This window comes from Delphinus delphis, chromosome 11, assembly GCF_949987515.2.
Source record: "Delphinus delphis chromosome 11, mDelDel1.2, whole genome shotgun sequence".
NCBI lineage: Eukaryota > Metazoa > Chordata > Mammalia > Artiodactyla > Delphinidae > Delphinus > Delphinus delphis.
The window spans coordinates 12,795,540-12,816,340 of record NC_082693.1 but is presented as its reverse complement, the minus strand read 5'-3'; the positions used below and the strand labels follow the sequence as shown (position 1 = coordinate 12,816,340).

General features: G+C 37.9%; 1 protein-coding gene across 7 annotated transcripts in view; it reads left to right on the top strand.

Moving 5' to 3' along the window:
• Nucleotides 1–20,801, top strand: part of EPS8 (EGFR pathway substrate 8, signaling adaptor) — a 190,640-nt gene that overhangs the window by 84,999 nt on the left and 84,840 nt on the right. For 4 of the 7 annotated variants that reach the window (XM_060024335.1, XM_060024336.1, XM_060024337.1 and 1 more), the window contains one exon: nt 88–176. The exons of the other annotated variants lie outside the window; for them this stretch is intronic. The gene's annotated coding sequence lies outside the window, so the exon portion shown is untranslated. The remainder of the gene's footprint in view (nt 1–87; nt 177–20,801) is intronic. 7 annotated transcript variants of the gene reach the window in all.

Here is a 20,801-nt window from a genome sequence, read left to right as displayed (position 1 = left end):
GCACGCCTCAGACACCTTCCAGCTCCCTGACTTCACTGCATAACAACCACCCATATCTCATTTTCATAACTTTCCCTCCAATTTCAGATAACCCTTTTTCTACCACTGCACAGTAACTCACAAGCTGCAGCCCTTGGACACGCAATTCCACAAGCACACTTCAAGTCTTTTGCAAGGTAAGATGCTATATTTATTATAGTTTTTATTTATCTTTTTAACCATTTAACGTATGAAAAACTGTGCTAGGGTCTTTCCTAGGCTCTTTTATTTTTTATATGTGTCCCTGACAGCTGTTTTTTCCCCTAAGTCCTGGGCTTTTCATGACATGAGTTTGCATAGCATCGTGATTTTTCAGGAACATATTATGCCGCATTATAACAGAACTGACTGTACTAATTGATAACATAGAGCGTGTGAACTGACAGTTCTCTCTCTTTCCTTCATTTCTACCCTCCCTCTCCCCGCTCTTTGAATGGTGAGAGACACTAAAAAAAAAAAAAAAAAAAATCATCCCTGGGCTTCCCTGGTGGCGCAGTGGTTGAGAGTCCGCCTGCCGATACAGGGGACGCGGGTTCGTGCCCCGGTCCGGGAAGACCCCACATGCCGCGGAGCGGCTGGGCCCGTGAGCCATGGCCGCTGAGCCTGCGCGTCCGGAGCCTGTGCTCCGCAACGGGAGAGGCCACAACAGTGAGAGGCCCGCCTACCGCAAAAAAAAAACAAAAAACCCTGTAAGAGGAACACAGTGCAACAGAGAAAAATGCCAGAGAACTTGTTTAACCAGTGTCGTAGAAAAAGGGCATAAAATTACCTGTGGAATAAATAGATATACTTAGAAGCAGGTAGAGACTGAACCTAAAAGACCAGGGACCAGTGGCTTACCCTTAAATAATAATAATGTTTAACATTTTGTGAGCCTTTACTATGTGCCTGGCACTATGGTAAGTGCTTGGCATGGATTAGGGCATGTAATCCTCACAAAACCCTATAAAGTAGATGTTATTACTGTCTTTGTTGTACAGATGAAGAAGGTGAGGCTTACAGGGGTTAGTTAACTTGCCCCAGGTCGATAATTCATAATTATCGAATCCCATCTGACTTCTGAACCGGAGATCTCAGTGGTCTCTTAGAGTACTTTGTAGATTATAAATAAATAACTTCCACATGTATTATTTCCTCTGCCCTCACCTGTGTCTGATTGGCATCACAGGCCGTCTTTTTACCCCTGTGATAGATGAAAAAACAAAGGTACTCAGGCTAAGAAATGCACAGTTTGTCAGAGGCAGAACAATAACAACTCGTTCTGATGCCAAATTCAGAGTTTTTTCCATTGGGATTATACGTGAAAAGGGAGAAAAATTGGACAGTTAGAGATCAGGTGAGCTGAACTAGGGAAGAGAAGAAGAAATGATTGTTTTGGAAGTTGGGGGGGAAACAAGTGAATTTATAACAATATATCAGAATTGGAAGGACAGAGCCTGATGGAGGATGGGCAGTAGGGGACCTCTAACTCTATGGTATAAGAAGCCTAATCAGATTCTCACCAAGGAGCTCAGGCTAGCACCAATTTCAACTCAGGATTATAGGGAGAGAAACCCGAGGTCATGAACATAAATTGGTTATGCTGTAAGTCCAGATTAGTAGTAGCCTCAAAAAGAAAAAAAAAAGAGGAAGAAGAGAGGTGACAATAGAGGAAAGCTTCAAAAGGCTCTGTTAGCACTTCTTTTACAACCTGTGATGTGTCTTTTTTTCTTTAGGTAGTCAGTTACTGTACAGCACTTCGCATATAAACAAGTGTTTAGTTAGTGTCTGTTAAACTGAAGGTTTGATAAATAGTTGAGAGAGCAACTTTTCAGTTAAGTGTTAAGAGCCTAATATTATACAGATAAGAGGATAAGGAAGGATTGATTAGCATCTGTGAATTTAAAGCAGGGGGCTAGCCAACTGTGCCCAGTCTGTTTTTCTACAAGCCAAGAATGGTTTTTACATTTTTAGTAGATTATTAAAAACAAAAACAAAGAACACTGACAGAGACCATATGTGGCCCACAAACCCCAAATATCTACAACCGGGCTCTTTACAGAAAGTTTGTCAACCCCTGCCCTGAAGTATAGCCCATAAAGCAGAAAAAGTTAGACTTGTTTCCTTTTAGGAAATCAGATTAGGTAAATGGAAACTGGTATTATATTTCATAGAGGGCTATATTTTCATACGTGGACCTTTACTTTTTTTTTTTTTTTTTTTTTTTTGCGGTACGTAGGCCTCTCACTGTTGTGGCCTCTCCCGTTGCGGAGCACAGGCTCCGGACGCGCAGGCTCAGCGGCCATGGCTCACGGGCCCAGCCGCTCCGCGGCATGTGGGATCTTCCCGGACCGGGGCACGAACCCTCATCCCCTGCATCGGCAGGCGGACTCTCAACCACTGCACCACCAGGGAAGCCCCGAACCTTTTCTTTTTTCCCCACATGTAGGAAGGAACTGATATTTATTTAGTATGATATTTTGCTTGGGACTTTGTATACTTTATTTCTCATACCCTTGAAAGATTTTATAACTACTTTACAAATGAGGAAACCAGGCTCATAGAAGCTAAGTAAGCCTCCACATTTATTAAGTAGTGGGATTCGTATTTGTCTGGGTTTCTCCAGATAAGAATATGGTAGAGAAGCTTTATTTGTAAAAACTGAGTATGGTCTGTTCAAAATTCTGGCTTGAAAACATCTAGATATCAGATATAGACATTTGTAGTCATTTTAGCCAGTATCTAAAATATTAAAAAAAACACAAGTTGTACACACAAAAAATAGAATTGGTTGGAGAATTGTGTAATTTTATTATAAAAATTGCATTTGAAGGAAGGTTTTTGGATAAATTATATAGAGCTATAGAGAAAACTTAAAGAACAGAAAATTCAAGCCTCATATTAAAAGCTTAAAATAATATTCACCTAAAAGAAAGATGAGACTTAAAATATTCTCAATATAAAGTACAAAATAGGAAAGTGTATTCTGCGTCAATAGAGAGTATACCAGCTAGCAGTTTATCTTTGCAAAACAGATTATTAAACAAATATTGGCTCATATGTCTAATTGTAAAGTTTTATGAAGAAAATTTCAGGGTGCAATGAAAACATGCAATGAGGGATCTAATACAGATTGGAGGGGTCAGAGGAATAGTTCCCCAGGAGGTCATTTAAACTGAGATACAGGATTTAGGCAGCCAAAGACAAAGAAGATAATTATTCCAGACAGAGTTTGATAGGCCTTGAGGATGGAAAGAGCTTGGCTTATTCAAGGGATGATCACAGAAGGCCATTGTATCTCCTAATGACTCTGAGAAGAGGAATTATATCTGTTCATCATTGTCTATCCAGCCTCAGACGTACCTGCTGGCACACAGCAAGCTCTCACCAAGATTTACTGAATGAACAAAGACATTTCGCTGGGAAATTCATGATATAATTTTGAGCACAGGGATTGCCTGGGTGAATCCTACTCCCCTCCTGTCTGAAGCTCACCTAATTACATTAAACTTCTCAGATTGTTGGTAATCCCCAGTTACTCTAGGCCACTGGCAGCCCAGCTTTCCCAAACCTTCTTAACAGCTGTCAAAGTATCTGAATGGAGCTCGACCTGGAGAAAGTCTGAACAGAAAAGGCAGGAAAAAGGAATTCAGACCGCTTCAGCTGCATCTGATCCTGAGGAGGAAAAGTGAATTGGCATCATTACAATGCCAGGACTGAATCTGAGATAGAATGAATACAGCTACTTTTCTAAAAATAACCAGCTGAGTGGGGAGGGTGTTCTGTACTAGAACACATGATCACAGGTTCTCTGAGTGATCACTGGGTGACCAAGTAACACATGATAATCGGGCTTAGAGGTTTGATTAAGAAGTTAAATACTGAAATGCTTCCTATTTGTGGAGCTTGATTCTTCAAAATCAAATCTGAGCTTCTAAATTGAGATAATTTCACTTACAGGTTGGATGCATTGAGGAATTTATAAAGTAGAAAGAGAAGGAGAGAGAGTTGCATATTTCCCAAGTGGGTGAAATAAAGTTGTAATAGACTTAGAAGGACTATTTTACAAGATATTTACCATAAGATGGAGGTGAAATAGGGGTTCACAACAACTAAGGAAAGAGAAGGTCACTTTAGGTGGGAAAGAGAATGGGAATTGGAGACAGAAGGAAAGAAAATATTTCAGGGTTATTCTGAAATCTTAGTTTCTGAGTTAAAAGAAAGAGCAGTAAGTGGTGAAAACAATACACGTACAGCTGATTATACAAGAATTTAATAATAAACTTGTCTGTGCTTTGCCTAAACTTTAGTGAACTTCAGTTGACAGTATCGGATTTGGGGGGTTTAATGTGAGGTTTGAGGAATTTCATACTGGATGTCAAAAGTCTATTTCCTTGCAAAAAGAGAAATATTGGCTAGCAGGTAAGGTAAATACTTGCTAAGAGTTGTGAGTTTTGTTTTGATCAGTGAGGAAAACAGACACCCCCTGCCCCCTGAAGAATGTTTTTCAAAGGTATGTTAGGAGGGGGATTGGTGGTACTGACTTGTGGAAAACTCTTGGTTGTTTATTTTAAACAGAATGTTTCTTAACTATTAAAATGACTGAGTTAGATATTGTCAGTGTCACTCGGCTTATTTCCAGGGACTAACTCCTGCAGTTACCAGTTGATTTGCCATAAGACATCAAGTTAATGATAACTTTCTTAAACAGACATGTTTCTTACCCATTTTAAATGAATCAACTTTTGTTAATATCATTTTGTAATTCCTTTTGACATTTGGTATGGAACTTAATAATGAACTAATTAATTATAAAAGCAAACTCTAAATCTTATCACTTTAAAAGTTTGACCATTGAAGCCATCTTATTGAATATGTGTATATTATATATATATTATTTACATATAATATAAATAATGTATATATATTTACCCCCTTAGGAATACTGATGTATTTTATTTTGTTCAGGGGATGTTCTCCTCAAAGTTTGTATGCACGTTAGATTATTTGAATGCTTACTTAAAAGTGAAAAATGCAGAGGAATTTAAAAAAAATTCTTTGAGCCCTTTCATAAGTCAAATGATCCTTTTGTAAAAGAGCATATCTATTCCAAATCATTTTCTATGTTAAAATAATTTTATATATACATTGCCTTAGTTTATCCCATTAGTATACTGTAAGATTGGTGTGTAGGGGGTGGGACATAGAGTCCTACTTCATTTGAGTAATGAGAAAATTAAGGGTCACTGAGAAATGGTGTTTGTAAGAGGGGCTGCCAGGTAAGGTTAGAGCTGGACAAGAAATCAATAGTTGGTGAAACTGGACCAGTTCTCTTTTTTTTCCCCCCAACACACAGTTCAATTTATTGCTTTTGTAAATTAAGGATTGTGTGTCTTGATCTTTATTAAAGTAGAATATATGATAATCTAATTTACCTCAAATCAAAATATGTATATATACACATGTATATGTATATATTTATATGATCATACACACAAAGCATTGTAAGGATGGTTTTAATTCGTGTGTGTGTGTGTGTTTGCCACAGAAGTCCCTGATGTCCTGGTGCATCCTCCATTACAGAGACAGCTGCAGTAGTATCTAGCCTTACAGGCCAGGCAGCCATACCTAATGACCTCACAGACATGCAGCGGTTTATTCCTTCCTCATTTACTTTTTTTATTACCATGGTAAAATATATATAACATACAATTTACTATTTAAATCATCTGTGGTGTAAATTCATGGGCATCAAGTACCTTCACGTTGTTGTGCAACTGTCACTACCATCCATCTTCAGAACTTTTATATCTTCACAGACGGTTCCATACTCATTAGAGGATAACTACTCATCAGCCCCTGTACCCCGCCAGCCCCTGGCAACTGCCATTCTCCTTTGTATCTCCATGCATTTCACTACTCTAGGTACGTCATATAAGTAGAATCATGCAGTATTTGACCTTTGGTGACTGACTTATTTTACTTGGCTTAACGGCCTCAAGCTTCATCCGTTGTTGTAGCAGGTATTAGAATTTCCTTCCTTTTAAAGGCTGAATAATATTCCACTGTATATACAGACCACATTTCACTTATCCATTCATCCGTCGATGTACACTTGGCTTGCTTCTACGCTTTGGCTGTTGTGAATAATGCCGCTTTGACTGTGAGTGTACAAGTATCTGTTTGAGTTCCTGCTTTCAGTTCTGGGTCTACACCCAAAGGTGGAATTGCTGGAACATATGGTAATTCTGTGTTTAATTTTTTGAGGAACTGCCATATCGTTTTCCGCAATGGCCACACCATTAAAGGAATGTTTTAAATGAAAAGTAAAAACCAATCTTCAATTCTCTTAAGTCTCTGGATTTTTTAATTTTTTTTTTTGCCATGCTGCATGGCTTGTGGGATGTCAGTTCCCCAACCTGGGATTGAACCTGAACCCACAGTAGTGAAAGCCTGGAATCCTAATCACTAAGTCACCAGGGAACTCTCACTCTCTGAATTTTTAAAATGAACTTTTCTAAAGTAGGATGAATATAGCTCCCTTGGGCTCCTTATGTAACTAATAACTCTAGAAAATGTGAGCTGTGTCCTTATAGGTTATTGATAGGCACATTTTAAATTGGTTAAACTGGGGTCCCCAACCTCCCTGTTAGGAACCGGGTCACACAGAAGGAGGTGAGCAGCGGGAGAGTTAGCGGAGATTCATCTGCCACTCCCCGCCGCTCCCCATCGCTCCCCACCACTCCCCATCGCTCCCCGCCGCTCCCCATTGCTTCCCACCGCTCCCCATTGCTCCCCATCACTTGCATTACCGCCTGACCATCCCTCCCCCATCCCCCGTCCGTGGAAGAATTAATTGTCTTCCATGAAACCAGTCCCTGGTGCCAGAAAGGTTGGGGACCGCTGAGTTACACTATCTTCCTGCTTCTCCTTGGGGAATTCAGAAGTCTGAAGAAGACATTATGAGAATGACATAGGTGAGTCTTAATTTTTCCAAAAAAAAAAAATATATATATATATATATATATATATATATATATATATATATATATGTAGAGCAGAATACAATTGGGGAGATTCCCATAGGAATGAAAGAAACAGATAAAATTATCTCAAAATTAGTTAACCTTGCTTCTTAATCTAGTCTACCCTCCAGAATGCACCCATAGTGATTTTATTAAAATTAGTAGTAAGACTGTTACCGCCTCCACTGGTTTGCTGCTTCCATAAAGACTGAGTCTAAATTCCCTTACATGATCTACCAGGCCCCTCACAACCTCGTGCTAAGCTCTTCTCTGCCACATCATCTTTCATATACCCTGTATTGCAGCCACACTGAATATCTCACTCTTCCCTAAAAACCATGCCCTTCCACGTACCATGCTTTGCATATGCCTAGAATGTCCTCTCCTACCCGCACCTGTGCTGATTGACACACTCCTGTGTCTCTCAACACCTGGTTCTACCGTCTCCTCCCAGATGAAACCTACTGACAGCTGCCTTAGGTTGATGGTTTCACAGTATTGTACATTTTTTATAACACGACAGTAGCATTTACTAAGTTGCATTGTAATTATCTCTTTGCATATGTCTCGCTCAACTAAGTGCTCCTGAAGGAGAGAAACCATGGTGTTTCTTATATGCCTTCATGTGAAGCACAACCCCTGGAAGGTGTAGACAGAAAATACTGAGTGAATTTCTTACGTGGTTTTGCTCACTGTATAGAATGTCTGCCTCTAATAAGTAATCATTCCATCTATAAGCTGGAATTCCTTTCATAATTTCAGCAATTATTAATAACCGAATATATCTTTTCATATGTAAAAGTATCAAGCAGGCAAGTTTTTTCTTCAGTACTTTGCTACTGCTGCATTTCTGGGCAGATTTCTTACATTTCTGGGCATACTGATTTCATCGGTAATGTTCTCACATTACCCTAGATTCCTCCTGTCTTAGGAGAGAGTATCTGATAAGTTATACTTAAGTGTTAATGACATAATACATTATTACTCCCACAAGTGTTTGCAGTTTAAACGTGGTTCCTAGGGATGAAAATGCTTAATGCAAAAGAATAAATTTCCAGTGGTCGGAATTTCATTCACTGTATCCCTTGGGTAAATGGTATATGTAAGGAAGCAGGAGGACTCTGTCTTGCCCCTCAAATCACACTAGGCATGCAGGCTTCCCAAAGCACCCCTGAATCTTCAGCACCTGGTGGTATTAACACTGGAAATATATTTCCTGAGGCTGCTACTGTACGGGCCTCACCCTTCCTTTTAAGGGGATGAATTTCCCCTTCTTACATTTCCCCTTTATAATCTGAAGGTCAGGGTGGTATGACTCTTTTCAAAGTGCTTATTCTGCCTCCTTAGCTAAATAGGAATTTCTTTTTCAAATGTTTAGAAATAGGCAGTCATTTAATATTTAAGCTAGTTTCTATGAGTCAGTTATAGATATGAGGAAACACTTATTAGCTGACGTGGCATATTAAATGATGATCTTTCTACTGGAAGCAAAATACTGCGGGAGTCAGATATTTGAACTCTTTCCAGTCTAGATTACTCAAAAGGAAGCAAACAGCAAGATTCAGTTTAATTGCTTGTTATTTTGAAGAAGGAAACGTTATGTGTATTTTTCTCCCCCAAGGACTGTGTCCAGGGCAGTATCATTTTGGTGTTTTTGCAGTTCTGTGAGATGTTTCCAAAGCTTTAGAACTAAAAAACAAGTGAGACTGACATAAATGTATCTGGACCAGTGGAATGTTTCAAAGCTTATCTAAGTAATTGTTCTTCTAGACTGAAGACTTGGTATTATTGGTACCCAAATCCTATTGATATAATGGTAACATAGAAGGGCATACATAGATTTCGGCGTGGACTGTGTAAATGTGAAATGTTTATACAGATGTATATGTGTGTAATTATATGTATGTGTGTGTTGTGTGTGATTAAGTGTTTTTAAGTTTTGGCAAGCATTCTAATGGGCAGGGGTATCACACACACACAGAGCACAGAAACTGGGAGTTTGGGTTCTTACATTGGTCTGCCTGGGCTTGGGGTTTTACCATGTACTCACTGTGTGATACTGGGCAAGGTGCTTTATTGTTCTGTGCCTCAGTTTCCTCATCTGTAGAATAGAGATAATAATAGTACCTACCTCTTAGAGGAGTTGTGGTTATCAAATGAATTAATGCATGCCAAGAATTTATAACAAAGTTTGGCCCATATAAGCACTCAGTAAGTGTTACCTATTGTTTTTGTAAATTTTTATTAAATACTGGCCACACAGGTGATTCAGAGAAGAGAAAGTGATTACTATGAAGAAAAATGATTGTTTTTAAGCCAAAGACATTAGTTAATTATGTGAATTAAAATCATAATGTTTCTAAGACACAGACCTACTAGAGAATGGACTTGAGGATATGGGGAGGGGGAAGCGTAAGCTGTGACAAAGCGAGAGAGAGGCATGGACATATATACACTACCAAACGTAAGGTAGATAGCTAGTGGGAAGCAGCCGCATAGCACAGGGAGATCAGCTGGTGCTTTGTGACCACCTGGAGGGGTGGGATAGGGAGGGTGGGAGGGAGGGAGACGCAAGAGGGAAGAGATATGGGAACATATGTCTATGTATAACTGATTCACTTTGTTATAAAGTAGAAACTAACACACCATTGTAAAGCAATTATACTCCAATAAAGATGTAAAAAAAAAATCATAGTGTTTCTTCATCATTAAGAGATTATGGTATAGGGACTTCCCTGATGGTTCAGTGGTTAAGACTCCACGCTTCCACTGCAAGGGGTGTGGGTTTGATCCCTGGTCAGGGAACTAAGATCCCACACGCCACATGGCGTGGCCAAAAAAAAAAGAGAGAGAGAGAGAGAGAGAGGGAGAGAGATTATGGCATAAAGAGGGATATGTGTACGTAGTTAGTGATTTACTCATTATAATATACCTTGGATTATTCATTTCTGACTGTATTTAAAGTCTTCCCTTTCATGACCAGATAATATATGTTTATAGAATGGTCTCCACTTTGAAACCTTTTTGGCTTTGGAAAATATATGTCTTTTGTCCATTTTGTGTTAGACTCCAATTTTGTCTAATCAGTGTTTGAAAGAAATGACACTTCATATCCTTCCTTCCAAGAAAAACATTGGGTGTTTCAGGAAGTGGTCTTGGTGAGTCAGAGGATAATACTTTTTCCTCTGAGTCAGTTCTGAACCTCCTTGATATAAACAGGTGTACTTTTACCCAAACTTCTGCTTTTCAGATCACATGTTAAAATCATCATTTATACATGCCCACACCCACAGCGGTACTTTCATTGGCATTTCCACTCAACATTGAGGGTCTTATCTAACTGTGATTGTAGAAATTCTGCGAAATAAATTCTTTAACAAAATTTTAGTTCAATTCTGTACTTCTAAATTTGTTTCTATTTTGCATCAATTTTTCTTTAAACAGGAGTCATTTGTGTCAGGTGGTCATTTATGTCAATCACAGAGGAAATTTATGTTGGTAATAATATCCACTTGGGTCACTAAAATCCTATGTGTTTTCTTCTTTTAGTACACATATATAAACTCTCCGTAGCACATGTTTAGTACTGGAATCATTTTGCCAAAGACTGTACGAGTTTGCCACTCCCCAGAGCAAGGTCAGATTTACCAAGGAATAAATCACAAAGGTCCTTCCTAGCTACACGAAAAAATATTAAACATGATAACTAATTGCCAAGTGACTAGCTGTTGCTAATGTTGAGTTGGTCAGGAAAAACCTTAAGAAAGGAGTAGGAATTGAGGAATTGAGCAATTGCTGGATGGTTGATATAAAGTAGTGGGTGGGGTGTTTAGTTTAAGACCAGAAGCCTGCAGGTGAGCCAGTGCAAGAAATGCTCAGAAGAGTGCATGGTGCTAGGGGAGGTTTATAGGTGGGAAAGCCTGTGGGAACGTGGAAGGCCGGAGAGATTGCTGCAGGCAAACTCTTATGGGTCTTGAATGGTAAGCTAAGGAATTTTCTTTTTGCGCGTGTGCGAGTGTAACTGGTAGCATTCTTTATGCTGATTCTCATGTATTTCTCTTGTGTCATATTTGATTGACTGCAACTGGATTTTACTTCAGTGGATTTCATTTTTTAGAACGAGTATTTAAAGAAAAGATCTCCATCTCTATTTTCTCCAGAATACAGTTCTTCAGGAAACTAAAGGAGCTGATAGATAGATGTAGATACAGATCTCAAGGGACCTGTTGCTTTTGTATGTCATCCTTATAAGAATCTTATTCTCATTTAACAGATGAGTAAACAGAGGCTCAGAGAGGATAAGGACTTGTCCAAGGTCACAGAGAGATGGTAGAATGAGGATTTACATTCAGGGGTGCCTATCTTCATAGCATGTTCTTTTTACTATTTCCCAATACCACAATGAAAGCATTAGAATATACTCAGTAAGTTTTTATTGTTTCCTGTGGCTCTGATAAAAAGCACCCCCAAAGCATTTTCCTTCTTGGTAGAAGCATTACTATTATTTTTTTAGGAATAGGAAAGTGGTCTTTGGATGCTAGGAAATTGCTCCTGGGCAAGCTTGCTCACCCATCCTCTTGGGGAGCTGCAGTGGGACCATCTTTATTTTCTACAGTAGATTATTGTCATTTAAGCCTCTATAAGGTTTTCAAGGGCCATCAAATATGTTTAGGAATTATTTGTGGGTAGAGGTGATCCATGCTGTTGCTCCTTTGTCCACTTATATTAGTAGATGGACACTTGGTCATTTTTCTTTTTTTTCAGTCTTAAGCATTTGAGCCTTGGTGAGTCGGAGTCTTTGATTTTCTGTCTTGGCACATACAGTTATTACAAGAGCACGCCACTTAGCTTCATCCTATTTCCTTCATGGCAGGGGAGCAGCCACGTGGCTCTCAGCAAAACTAGCCCTCCCTGAGGTGACAACAGTGGCAGTTGAGATTAAGCACCACTCTTAGAAACACTGAGTCTAATACCTCATAAAATGCGAAGACTTGTTTTAAAAAAAAAAATTCCTTTTTAGCATCCCGGAATGAAATAGTTCAATTCTTAGGAGAGCAGGGAAATTCATCTTATTCTTCCTGGCTAACTAGTTTGTATGCTACTGTGTGCTGCTATGTGCTATTTCCAGGGCTTCTTAGCAGCTAAATTGTAAAAAAAATTTAAAAAAAAGGACAACATTCCTCATGTCACATGCTTCCTTCGTAGGCGGGCTTGGAGTTTATGAAGTTAGAGTTCAGCCAGTCCTCAAAGTTACTTATGTAAGGACCACCCCCATCAATGAGAAAACAGGATACTTTTCGGCTCTGCTGTATTCTGTCAAATGGTCTGTGTAGGTAAATTTGTATGACAGGAAGCAGGTCACTGAGTTGATGTGCTAGCCTTTGTCACTGATGTCCTGGAGCTAATGACATGGGAGCTGCAAAGAGCTCTTGGAGATACCCTAGTTTTCAGCTTAATCAGTACTGATTAGGAACTGATGAGTTCAAGTGACATGTCCAAGGGCACAGTTAGGAATAGTATTAGCAAAGCAAGGAATACTGTGGACTTTGGTGTTCAGTGTTCTTTCTAATCTCAGGACAAATCTAAAGCAAGTTGACACCTAGGATCTTCCAGTTGGAAGTTCAGGAGTGGTATCTCCTCACACTCACAGGAAGAATGGTTGGGCTTTGGCAGGACTGATGTCCACTGTTGGAGAGGGGATGGGATTGGAGAGGCGAGAGGATGTAGTTAGATGAGGATTTATTTTCGACTCCATTTGGGGATGATAAGGAAGGTGGCTGGTAATAATAGAGGGCAGGATGGAGAGGCAAGAGGATGGATGGGGGTGGCTTAGAGGGATTTGGGAGAGAGTCCACACTGCCTGCCCTTTTCCTTGAGTAGCTCTTGTTAGAAGCTAGTGATGCTAAATGTTTTCTGTTTTTAACTCAACTAGTTAAAATATTTCTTACTAGGTTTTTCTTGCTTTTAGAGCATTGTTTCATTCTCCTTAGTAAGAAGGTTTGAAATAAACATCTTAGTTTGATCGAGTAAAAAAATAATTATGAGCCTAATTTTTTCATTCATTGAATACGTATTTAGTGAGAACTTACTACATGTTATGAGCTATGTTTAGCACTTGGTATTCAAGAAAATTATTTAGCCCCTGCCCTCAAGGGGTCTACAATATTGTGTACAAACAAGAAAATAGGGAGTTGCAGTGCAGGGTGGTAAGTACATCTCAGTGTTGGACTCAAGCCTTATGGGAACACATGAGAGAGGCATGTAGCCTACTGTAGGGGACTCACGGAGAGCCTCCCAAGACTAAACTTTGAGTCGGAGCTGGCTAGGTAAAGGTGGCAGGGAGGTTTTGGGAGTGAAAGTGTATTCCACATAGAGGATGTAACTTGAAGGCAAGAGTCTGCAAAATAGTTCAGTATAGCTGGTGCATAGCTGCCAGTGTGAGGGATGTGGGTGCTGGGAGGGGGCAGGAAGGCAGAGCTTGTGAGAAAAGAAGGCTTACGGTATAAAGGGTCAAATCCTCGAACAGTGCTATGCTATGCATTCGAATTGGCTACCTGCGGGGTGGTGGGGATCTCTTGACTGGATTTAAGTAGAGGAATGATTAAAAAAAAAAAATTTAAGTTTTAGAACGCAGTAGTATTAGGTTGGTTCAAATTATTTCTACAAAAGCTTCTAAAACGATTCCAGTTTAGATCATCAAAAGACCAAGAGATCATTTAAAATCCTGACAGTCTTCAAAAGTAGATTTTTACTGCTTATATAGCACAAAGCTAGGGAGTTTAAAAACTATTTAAGAGATAACACCAAATATAAGAAAACGTATGTTACCAGAAACAATCACATGTCTCCCTTGGAGTGTAATATATTAAAACTATTAGAAGAGGTTGCTGACTTGTTTTTTTTTTCCTTGTGGAAAATAATTATTTAATAAGTAAATATGAAAACAGTTCTTAAAAAGTCACGGCACAGCCACGTGGTAAGTCATTTATAGCCATTTAGATTAGGTTATTATTAGGAGTTTTAATAAGCTAGGAAAATACTTACAATTTATTTTTAGTTTTTTTGAATTTTATTTTATTATTTTTTATATAGCAGGTTCTTATCAGTTATCGATTTTATACATATTAGTGTATATATGTCAATCAAGAGGTTGCTGAGTTTAAGCTATGCTGACACTTAGCAGCTTGAGGAAAACTGTTAACTCTTTTCCCATCAAATTTGCTAAAACTAAGTAAGATTGTTAGAAAAAGCAGCACATGTTTTTAAGTTGATTTGTTGAAGTTCATGAGAGATGTTTCCCACAGAAGTTTGAGGAAAAGTGCCCACCACGTATCATTATGTTTAATAGAGATAAAATGGAATATCTCTATAGTTTCATAAGGCTTCTTGGGGTAGTTTTTGGTATCTATTTTTCATAATAATTCATATGTCCCCATGTTTGTAAAAATATATGTTGCCTCAAAGTTGGATATAAAAGTCAGTTCTAGTTTTATTGATTGCAATTATACAATTGGAAATATGTTCCCATAGAGAAATACTCTGTAATAGGCATAGACTTTGCTGAACAAAAGTTAAGGTGATGTTATGCCCTGTTAGAATTTTGTGATCATTTTGAAATTCTAGGGTGCATTGTTTTTATCCTGGTACTGTCTTTGCCTTCGTCTTGATACTATTTCTAATAGTTCTGACTGTCTCCTTCCTTTACTTCATAAATATCCAGAATCCAGTCCTTTTCTTTCTTCTTTATAAGTAAACTAGACTGTTAGTTCTTTTCTACACAAATGTATGCACTATCGTTTGTAATAAATTTATAGCAAAAGAAGAAAGTCCCTTTAGTTCTATTTAGATGCTATGTGAATTTGGGTGAAAAACAACTCTCTAACCATTATTTTCCTCTCCGCAGAATGGTTGGATGGCAGAATGGTTGGATTTTATTCTATATCTACTGATTAGCTTAAAAAAATGTTTTAACTGAAGTTTAGTTGATTTACAAAGTTTCAGGTGTACAGCAAAGTGATTCAGTTCTATATCTTTTTTCTTTTTCAGATTCTTTTCTATTATAGGTTATTACAAGATATTGAACATAGTTCCCTGTGCTATATAGTAGGTCTTTGTTGTTTATCTATTTTATATACAGTAGTGTGTATCTGTTAATCCCTAATTCCCAATTTATCCCTCCCTCCCGTTTCCTCCCTTGGTAACCATAAGTTTTTCTACATCTGTGAGTCTATTTCTGTTTTGTAAATAAGTTCATTTGTATCATTTGTTTAAGATTCCACATGTAACTACTTATTAGCTTTTTCACATTGACATGTTATTAAACTCTGTACCTAGCTTAACTCATGTGTACGGTGAGCATAGTAACGGTTCCTACCTCGTGAGTTTAATGTGACAATTAAAAGAAAATAAATAGATGTAAAGCACTTAGAGTTGTGCCTGGCACATAGTGCATCTAAATGTTAGCTGCTGCTGCTGCCCCTCCTCATCTTTCTCCTCCTCCTATCACTACTATTAGCAATCATAGCAGTAGTAGTTCAGTTCTCGCAGTGCACTGATTTTACAAAATCATTTGGCTTAAAAAGGGGGACAGTGATTATGCTAGCTAAATGATACCTAGTTTATTTACTAAAGAGCTGGAATTAATCTGGGGGCTATTTAGAAATGTTAAACTTGTTCTTGTAATGAGCGATACATTTTAATTAAATCCAATCACGCTCCGCCTTGTCTGTTCTACCTACCTCTGCCTATGGGCCATTTTCCCAGTTGCTCAGAGTTGGAAGCTATGGGAATGGAAAGAAAGAAATGCAAATGTGGCATTACCAGCCCTTGTGATAATTCCCTCTTCAAATTTCCACTTCCTTCAGACCTCAAATAGCCTGCTTACCCAAACAGATCTATCTTAACTTCCCAAACAAAAATCCATACAGTATGATCCAGGAACGTGACAGGTTGGAGTGATTCTCCCTTCCCTGGCTGAATCAAACACTTTTTTCACTTAATAATTCACTATAGTGAGTTGTGTTTGCTCTGTTTCAATTGCAGGTGCTCAAATCCAGGAATGTAATTTTTTTGGGGGGGGTTATAAATTGACACTGGCCCAAAAGTGGACGTGTTCCTATAAACAAATCCCATTTCTGCCCAAGTGGGAATAGTAGTTCATTTGTTTCTCTCTCTCTCATTTCCCAGGCTCTTAAACTTGAAGTACCTTCAGTTAGCATTTTATAGATTTTACTGCTTTAGTTTTTGTGATTCTTCTTCCCTATTCTCTTTTATTTTATTTCGTTTAAATTCAGGTTGTTATCGAATAGGATTGAAAACAACATTCTTGTTCAGGATGATTTTTGCATAGATTTGCCAACAGGGCACTGTTTCTGTGCATCAGTCTTGAAACACTGAAAGCACTTTCAAAAAACGACATAAATTCTTTGTTTCAAAGTTTCACTAATTATCCTAGGTTTTAAGTGAGGAAATCCTGAAATAACATTTCAGAATGAATCTCTCAGTCCCATACTTTTCAGAAGTTCATAGATAGGTTTGACTCAGTCTGACTTTATATCCTCATAAATACTATCTTTTCTATTCTTTTTCTTCTAAGCAATTGACAAATGTTGTAATATTATATTTATTATTTTACTTATTTCATGCTGGCTCCCCCACTAGATTGTTAGCAGCATGAAGATAGGAACCATGTATATTTCGTTAATTGTGCACCCAGGGTCTAGAGCTATCCTGTCTAATATGGTTGCCATCGGCTATATGTAGCTATTTGCATTTAAATTAATTTAAATCTAGAAGAATGCAAATTTCAGTTCCTCGGTGGCACTATCCACACTTCAGGTGTTCAACACTTGTGCTCAGCTACTGTATTGAACAGTGATGATACTGTACTTTTTCAGCAAAGCTGGAAGTTTTATTTGACGGGGCTTATCCAGAGCACTGATAACTATGGAATGGTTACATAGTAAATCCTTGTGAACAAGTGAATGAATGAATGAATGAGTACTGCTGTTGGCTCATGCCAATTAACACTGGATGAATCTTGTTTGATGCATTTACAGAGGTCATTCTGATTTTTAATTCATCAGTGTTGACATACCCCCAGCCAACTTCAAAATACTGGATTTATCATTAGTTAAAGGAAAGTATACAACAGTGGTTAAAAGCATGACTAGTGATCAAATCTTAGACATGCTACGTAGGTATCATGACCAAGTTACCTTTGCTGGTAGCTTTTGTAAGTCACAGATTCCCCATTAAAATGGGGATAATAAGCTCTTCTAACCTCATAAGGTGGTAAGAATTACGTAAGATAATGTACAAATAGTGATCGGCACAGTGGCCGACCCATTAAAATGCTTAATGAATAAGCATTATTATTATTATTTTTACAATAGAGAACCGAAATATGTCTAAATTGACCCCAGTTCATGGATAATTTCTGGGTTGGTTATAAAGAACTTCACTGCTAATTTTGAAAACGCACATTATAATTTGGCACACATTTTCAAAGGTAGTACTATCCACAGTCAAAGCTTACACTTATTATCTTTTAAATGTGAAATTTCATAGCCTTGATTTAAAAACTTTTCCCATCGGACTTAATTATTTTCTTCCTTTAATTTTTATGACTATGTAAATATCTAACCTCTCAAGAAAAGAAAGCTTCACACTACTTTTATACGCAACTTGAATTTTAAAACTAATGCACAGATATCTCTGACTTTTATTTTGGGGTAGCTCACAAAGAATTTGTTTCCCAGATATATTTATTAAAAAGGGCTTCTCTTTGGAAAAATATATTTAAAAATCCATTTAGTTAAAACGAATAAATTAGTGGTTATTTACCTAAGGATGAATTTCAGGTTTCATTTAGGAACCTAACTCTGTTATGCATTTAAAGCTATGATATAATTTCTGGAAAAACATTTAAAGATTTTTTCATTAACTGTAATGCCTGAGTTAGCTAGAGATATTGCCCACTTTTACGTATTATAATGTTGTTCCTTTCCTGGAATTTGAAAGTAGCGTTTGTTTTTATAAAAATAGCAGGCGGTTAAACGTACACTACCAAAATATCACCTGACGTTATGTAGAGTAAATCTCCTTCATTTTTTGTGCTTTCACTCTGGCTGTTATGGTACTGTTATTTTTAGTATAAACTTGTACTCATATTTCTCAGCCACCTTAACCTCTCAAGTTCATATTACAGGTGACTTTGAATTTTTCTCCTGAGTTTTTCATTAACAGATATTTGTCAATGTTTAGACAATGAAAATACGTTAGAGAAAGAAGCAGATTAAGCACATACATATATTCCAGTCTCTCCAAAAAAATAAATAACTAAATAAATGACAATGAAGGGATCTGAAAAATGCAGAAAGTCAGTGAGACCAAGGGACTCTGGAAAGTCCAGGGACGATTGTAACTAACCTACACATCCTGAGAAGCTGAAACCCACGCTGCTAGGGAGAGACACTGAGGTTCACTTCAGAGCCTCAGAAAGACTCGACAATGAGGTGAGGCTGAAACAGGAGGATGAGTGTGTTTAAATAGAGCTTAGATCCCAGATGCCTCCCCACTCTCCAGCAGGATTATTCCGTGGAGAATGTGAAGTAGAGAACTCTCAAGTGGGAGATACCAAGGCACATACGGAGGTGGGAGGATTAAGGGAAAAACTTACTAAGCAGTGAGACACCCTCAGGGTACTTCTACTCCTCCCCAAATTTTGGCAGTCAGATATGTATTCTCCAGGGATGAAATTGGAAGATGCTTCTCTGAAGAATCTGATCTATCTGTGCAGAAGACCTGTAGGTACTGATGGTTGGGGAGGTCTCCCAATGGAACAGCCCAGCCAGATTGCTCTGTAGTGAAGCTCACTTGTTGAGAAGACCCACCCATTGACACAGACTTTCCAGTCAGCTATTTAGTGCTCTACCTTCAAGGTGAGGAGAGACCAATGATCACCAGACATTTGAAGAAATCCAGAGACCAAAACAAACCTGGAGAAAACAAGGAAATTGCCAGAAATAGAGATGATGACTTGAGAAAAACATTTTTAAATACAATCATTATTCTCAGAAACATCCAAGAATACATTGCAGTTAGGAAATAAGAACAGGTGCTATGAGAAAAGAAACAGGGCATAAAAATGTACTTCTGGAAATAATTGAAAATTGGTAGAGGACATGGAAAAATTAAATAGTATTTTGAAGATAAAGTTGAGGAAGCCACTCAAAAAGTAGAACAAAAATAACAGGAAATGGAAAACAAAAGAGAAGAGACAAGAAAATTAGACACTCAGTCCAAGAGGTCCTATTCTGAATAACAGACTTTTTTAGAAAAAAGAAAATTTTAAAAAAATGTTGTAAATAAACTATCAAAGAAATAAGTCAAGAAAATTTCCTAGAATTTAAGGACAATAATTTTCAAATTTGAAAAAGCCTATTGAGTTTCTAAAGTATTGAATTTTTTAAAAACTCCTACACTGATGTAGTCATGAAATATCAAAACATCAGGGGAGAAAATTGACGATCCCCAAAGTCCAGAATTGCAGAAAGACAATAAAATAGTCCCTTACAAAATACTGAGAAACAGAATGGCACCTGAAATTTCGGGAAAAACACTGAAGACAAGAACAATGCCTTCAAGATTACAAAAATAATTTCCATTATGGAATTTGAAACCAAGACAAACTATTGATCATCTACGAAAGTACTATAAACATGTCTGCAGTTATATAAAACTTCAGAAATTATTTTTCTCATCATACTCTTTGTCAGGAAGCTCCAGAAGTATGTGCTTTTCCAAGATAAGAAAGTAAAAATAGGAAAGGGAGAGACTCGGGATCCAGGAAACAAGGATCTAAGATAGGAGAAAGATGAAGGTAATGAACAAGATGTTGAATTTGGGTACCACGACAAAAGCTGTGCAGGAGGCTTAGAGAGTCATCGATTCCGACTGTGACAGGAATATATAGAGATCAGAGAGAGATGCCCACAGAAAGATAAAAATGATGGAATAGATGGTGTTTAAATGTACTCAAAGGAGACACTTCTGGTGGAGAGTAAAGGGATGAAATTAATAAAAGTACATAGGAGAACTAAGGGTCGAAGGTAAAATAATTATTAACTCTAATAAAGAGAAAAGGTTGTACAAGAAAAGGAAATTTAACCCTAGTCTACTGTGAATGGCAATTGCGCAGACACAATGCACTAAACTTTGGTCTAACCAAATTTGATATAAATGTAACGTTGCCTTCTGTGATGTGCATTCTCACTCTATCTCCAGCTTCATCCTCATTACTTCCTACTTCTTAAGTTATTCTAAGTAACTGAATTGCTGGTGGTTTCCTAACTGCATGAAGCTGTTTCTTGTCTTCACTTTTCCCTTTTCTCTTCTGGCTTACCTGGCTCATGCATCAAAACCTGAAGGAAGGCTTTTAGGAACTGAATGCCCTCCCCTTCCCAGCAGGAGGTGCCCACCTTGCCTTCTGCCTGTCCGCTTGCCACATTGTACTATAAACATACATTTCTAAAGGTCTTTATCTTGCCTTCTTTGATTCAGTCCTTCTTTGAGGGAGATTTTGTTCTGGAGACCCACCCTGACTCTAGCTTCTCCCGAACTTTATACAGTGCTGTCCTTACATTGTCTGTAATATGCTCATTTCCTAAATACACCTTTTCTTTCTTTCTTTTCCCTAAAATGTCCTTGTAAGATGGGCAAGTTTTCAAGGAAGTCTTTGTTAGTCATAGGTCTGCT